The sequence below is a fragment of the Montipora foliosa genome, chromosome 13 (genome assembly GCF_036669935.1).
Source record: "Montipora foliosa isolate CH-2021 chromosome 13, ASM3666993v2, whole genome shotgun sequence".
NCBI lineage: Eukaryota > Metazoa > Cnidaria > Anthozoa > Scleractinia > Acroporidae > Montipora > Montipora foliosa.
In genome coordinates, this window is record NC_090881.1 from 4,943,334 (window position 1) to 4,949,417 (window position 6,084).

Genomic DNA, 6,084 nt, shown 5'->3' on the forward strand with positions numbered 1-6,084 from the left:
AAAGGCCGCAGATAGCCATGTGTTTTTTGGAGTGGTTAGGCAGATTAAAATGGCGAGCGACTGGCTTGGATGCATCCTTGTCATTCTTCTCAACATCGCGAAGGTGCAGGTTATGCAATAAATGACATTTGCGGAGGTACATGTGAAACGATCGGTGATCTTCACAGATCGCTTAGGTCCCGATATCTTGCTAGTGTTAACAATGAAAAGACAAGTTTTGCATCGTGAGCGCGCGCATTTGAAAGTGCCGGGTTGCTCGTTAGTTTTGAGCGCGCTTCTAACTAAAAAGTTGCCTACGTTTTTGTCGCGTTTGAATGAAATAAGTGGAGGTTGCGAAAAGATTCTACCAGTCTCGGGATTATTTTGGAGTAATTTAAAATTACTAAGAATGATGCTTTTGACTGCGTGATTATGAGGATGGAAAGTGAGGGTGAATGGAATTCTGTCATTCTTATCTTTTTGTGACGTTTGTAGTGATGACTGTCGATCAAATTGTTGGGCGCGATGATGGCCCGCTTTGACCACAGAGACAGGATAGCCACGTTGAATCAATTCACACAGTTATTTGTTGTATTCATCGTCACATCCATCACATGTCAAGAACTCCATCCCTTATTCTCAATTTCTTAGACTTCGACGTCTATGTAGTGATGACTCCGATTTTTCCAGCAAATCAGAGGAGATGTGCCAGTTCTTCGAAAAACGTGGCTATCCTGTCTCTGTGGTCAAAGCGGGCCATCATCGCGCCCAACAATTTGATCGACAGTCATCACTACAAACGTCACAAAAAGATAAGAATGACAGAATTCCATTCACCCTCACTTTCCATCCTCATAATCACGCAGTCAAAAGCATCATTCTTAGTAATTTTAAATTACTCCAAAATGATCCCGAGACTGGTAGAATCTTTTCGCAACCTCCACTTATTTCATTCAAACGCGACAAAAACGTAGGCAACTTTTTAGTTAGAAGTGCGCTCAAAACTAACGAGCAACCCGGCACTTTCAAATGCGCGCGCTCACGATGCAAAACTTGTCTTTTCATTGTTAACACTAGCAAGATATCGGGACCTAAGCGATCTGTTAAGATCACCGATCGTTTCACATGTACCTCCGCAAATGTCATTTATTGCATAACCTGCACGTTATGCAATAAATTATACATTGGTGAGACAGGTAGACGGCTAGGTGACCTATTCCGCGAACACCTTCGCGATGCTGAGAAGAATGACAAGGATGCATCCAAGCCATTCGCTCGCCATTTTAATCTGCCTAACCACTCCAAAAAACACATGGCTATCTGCGGCCTTTCCCTACATCTAGGTACGACGGAAAGCCGCAAGAATCTGGAACAAAAATTCATCTTTCAAATCGGCACCCTTAATCCTCACGGTATTAACGAACGCTTTTCATTTAACTAATATATTCCTATTTTTCACGTTGCCATGTTACCACCAATAGCGTAGCTCCTACTCTACTATAAAAACTACACGTAACCCATAATCCCTCGATTCGCTCTGACGAAGGGCTAACGCTCGAAACGTCAGCTTTTAGAATCTCTGTACGGTGGCCAATTTACATTATCAACTCCGTTGATAAAACCAAATTTTTGTATACTACTTCCCCACCGACGCAGCACCACAGTTTCTTTAGAAACTACCCCTTCATCTAAATACAAGTAGTTTTGTTGCCTTTTGTCAAATGGTTCACTCAAACAATAAACGAAACCATCGGGAAGATAAAAATTCTCTAGTCATTACTATTAAACCGGAAAAGACTAACTGAACCGTTTTATGGAAATGAAACTCGGTTCATCTTCCAAACGCGAACTGGTATAGTATGTCAACAAACGGGTCCCGTGTGATGTTACTAAATGGCCTACCTTAAGGTGGCCCAAACCGATTTCAATAATCTGGAGGGAATATAAAATGTTTTATTAGAAAGATTAACTCTACAACACTAAAGTTCTGCGTAGCTGGCTGCGCGGTACGCAGAACTGATAAATTCAAGTAGAAGTATGTAATTTATTCAAAAGAGTATACGGAGTTTGCAACCAATCTCTAGAGACACAGATAACAATGCTGCAATGTACAATTGCTGGTGGACGAGCAAAAGAAGCTAATCAGAGATCTTTTTTTTTATCCACCAACATGGCGGCGATGACCTAACGTGAAAACCTCCTATTTCTCGTTCTAAAAGCGTGACTAGAGAATTAAGAAGTGATCGATTGTGAATTTTACGGTCCGTTTAATTACATTTTTCCCGAGATCGTGTGAAGAAAATAGCACTCGTTTACTGATTAAGCCTAAGCGCTCGTTGCAGTGATTCAGTAGGCCTAAGCAATCTTTTAACATTTTAGCTTTTAATTTTTACGGTTTGGTTAGCTACACGTTTCACGAGATCGTGTGAATAAAATGCCACTCTTTTACTGATTAAGCCTAAGCGTTCGTTTCAGTGATTAGGCATAAACTCTCTTTTTACATCTTAACTTTCATTTTATGGTTCGGTTTACTGCACTTTTGACGAGATCGTGTGAAGAAAATAGCACTCGTTTACTGATTAAGCCTAAGCGCTCGTTTCAGTGATTAGGCCTGAGCACTCTTTTAACAGTTTAGCTTTCAAGTTACGGTTCGGTTAACTACACTTTTCTCATTGCGTACGGCGTACCGCGTAGCCAGCCTTTAAGATACAAAAATTTGGTTTATCAACGGAGTTGATAATGTAAATTGACCACCGTACAGAGATTCTAAAAGCTGACGTTTCGAGCGTTAGCCCTTCGTCAGAGCGAATCGAGGGATTATGGGTTACGTGTAGTTTTTATAGTAGAGTAGGAGCTACGCTATTGGTGGTAACATGGCAACGTGAAAAATAGGAATATATTAGTTAAATGAAAAGCGTTCGTTAATACCGTGAGGATTAAGGGTGCCGATTTGAAAGATGAATTTTTGTTCCAGATTCTTGCGGCTTTCCGTCGTACCTAGATGTAGGGAAAGGCCGCAGATAGCCATGTGTTTTTTGGAGTGGTTAGGCAGATTAAAATGGCGAGCGACTGGCTTAGATGCATCCTTGTCATTCTTCTCAACATCGCGAAGGTGTTCGCGGAATCGGTCACCTAGTCGTCTACCTGTCTCACCAATGTATAATTTATTGCATAACGTACAGGTTATGCAATAAATGACATTTGCGGAGGTACATGTGAAACGATCGGTGATCTTAACAGATCGCTTAGGTCCCGATATCTTGCTGGTGTTAACAATGAAAAGACAAGTTTTGCATCGTGAGCGCGCGCATTTGAAAGTGCCGGGTTGCTCGTTGGTTTTGAGCGCGCTTCTAACTAAAAAGTTGCCTACGTTTTTGTCGCGTTTGAATGAAATAAGTGGAGGTTGCGAAAAGATTCTACCAGTCTCGGGATCATTTTGGAGTAATTTAAAATTACTGAGAATGATGCTTTTGACTGCGTGATTATGAGGATGGAAAGTGAGGGTGAATGGAATTCTGTCATTCTTATCTTTCTGTGACGTTTGTAGTGACGACTGTCGATCAAATTGTTGGGCGCGATGATGACCCGCTTTGACCACAGAGACAGGATAGCCACGTTTTTCGAAGAACTGGCACATCTCCTCTGATTTGCTGGAAAAATCGGAGTCATCACTACATAGACGTCGAAGTCTAAGAAATTGAGAATAAGGGATGGAGTTCTTGACATGTGATGGATGTGACGATGAATACAACAAATAACTGTGTGAATCAGTAGGTTTGTAGTGCACACTAGTACATAGCACGTTGCCTCTAATAGAAACTTTGATATCTAGAAAAGCCAATGAAGTTTCCGAAATTTCCCAGGTATATTTAAGAGCCGGATGAAAAGAGTTGACGGAGGTTATAAATTGATCGAGTTCTTCTCTGCTGGATGAAACTACCCCTTCATCCATTTGTATTCAACCGCTGCGACCACTAACCTTGTGTTCTAGTATTTTTTTTTTTTTTTTTTTAATCCACAGATTTCTAACAGGAGACCCAAGACGACGATGCCAAGCTTGAAGAAACTCACCAAGGAGCTACGCCAAGTAATCGTAAGTTATCTTTTTCCTTTTCCTACACTTAGCAGTAGCTTAGCTTTCCGTTTAGCCACTCTCATTTTCGCCAAAACTAGGTTTTGTAGTCACATCAACTTCATCGGCCGTTGCCTCAATTCTAAAGTCATTCCTAAAGGTTTTCGCTCGAACTTTCATGCGTCTACATTCTCTCACTCAAATCAGTATCTTCACCAAATTCGATGTGCGCAAAATTCTTTTTCACGTAATATTATGAGGATCACAATTAGAGCTATGTGCCAAAAACGAATCGCACTTGACAAACAAATTCTTCATTGCCGCTCCGAACTTTCCAAAATCTGTCCAGCAATTTTAGTACAATGGATTCGCGCTAAAATCCGACAACTTAATTCTGGACTGTTTGACCATTTACACCAAACCAAGACTCTTAAACTTCAACAATTAATAGGCCCGCAAATTACCGACGACACTACATTGCATAGCCATAATACCGTAATTACAATTCCAGAAAATCTTCCGCTTACTGACTCAGAGAAATCTGTTCTCAGTAAGGGCCTAAATTTTGTCCCTATTACCAAACGCACCAACGAATTTTCTATTAAGCAAGATGTTGAAAAATTCCTTCGCCGCGTTCAGTTAAAAGCCTTTTTTCACGACAAAGAGGATGATTCGGACACTTCTAATAAAGATATTTTTGAAACACTTCTAGTTCGCAAATCCAAATGGACTCCCCCAGAGGGACAATTTGCCTCTTTAGATTTTTTCACCAAAAAATGCCGTCACGACATTCACAAACTTAAATTCAATCGCAACACTAAATTTTCCAACCTTTCCTCGGAAGAGTGGGCGGCGCTTAAAAATCTTAGTAAACGCAACGACATAGTTGTCAAATCGGCCGACAAAGGCGGCGCGGTAGTTGTTTGGCGGTCCGACCTTTACCAAAAAGAAGCTTTGCGGCAACTTTCGGATACCTCGTTTTATGCCAAAATCCCTAAGGATCTCACTTCCAATAATCAAAAACTTGTCAAAGACACCATTCAAAATCTTATAGTTAATCAAGAATTACCGGACACTGCCACTAATCTCATCATCAACACCCCTAGAACTTCGTGCATTTACTTCTTGCCTAAAATTCACAAACCCAACAACCCAGGTCGACCTATCGTTTCTGCCTGTAGTTGCCCCACCGAACTCGTTTCTAGCTACTTAGACAGGATTATGACGCCTATCGTCCAATCTTTGCCATCATACATTAAAGACAGTACACACGCACTACAAATTTTCCGCGATTTCAATTTCTCCGGCCAAGACAAACTTATTTTCACCATGGACATTACATCTCTATACACAGTCATTCCTAATAGCTAAGGTCTTCAAGCACTTAAACAATTTTTGGATCAACGCACTGTCAAAGAACCTAGCTCGGAAACGCTCCTCCGCCTTGCCGAACTAGTTTTAACGCTTAACTGTTTTTCATTCGCCGGCAACTATTACAAACAAATTAATGGTGTAGCGATGGGCACAAGAATGGGACCTAGCTATGCCAATCTTTTTGTAGGATATGTTGAACACCAATTTTTTAACCAGTACAACGGCCCCAAACCTGAACTCTACGGCCGCTACATCGACGACTGCATCGGCGCTATTTCATCCAGCAGAGAAGAACTCGATCAATTTATAACCTTCGTCAACTCTTTTCATCCGGCTCTTAAATATACCTGGGAAATTTCGGAAACTTCATTGGCTTTTCTAGATATCAAAGTTTCTATTAGAGGCAACGTGCTATGTACTAGTGTGCACTACAAACCTACTGATTCACACAGTTATTTGTTGTATTCATCGTCACATCCATCACATGTCAAGAACTCCATCCCTTATTCTCAATTTCTTAGACTTCGACGTCTATGTAGTGATGACTCCGATTTTTCCAGCAAATCAGAGGAGATGTGCCAGTTCTTCGAAAAACGTGGCTATCCTGTCTCTGTGGTCAAAGCGGGTCATCATCGCGCCCAACAATTTGATCGACAGTC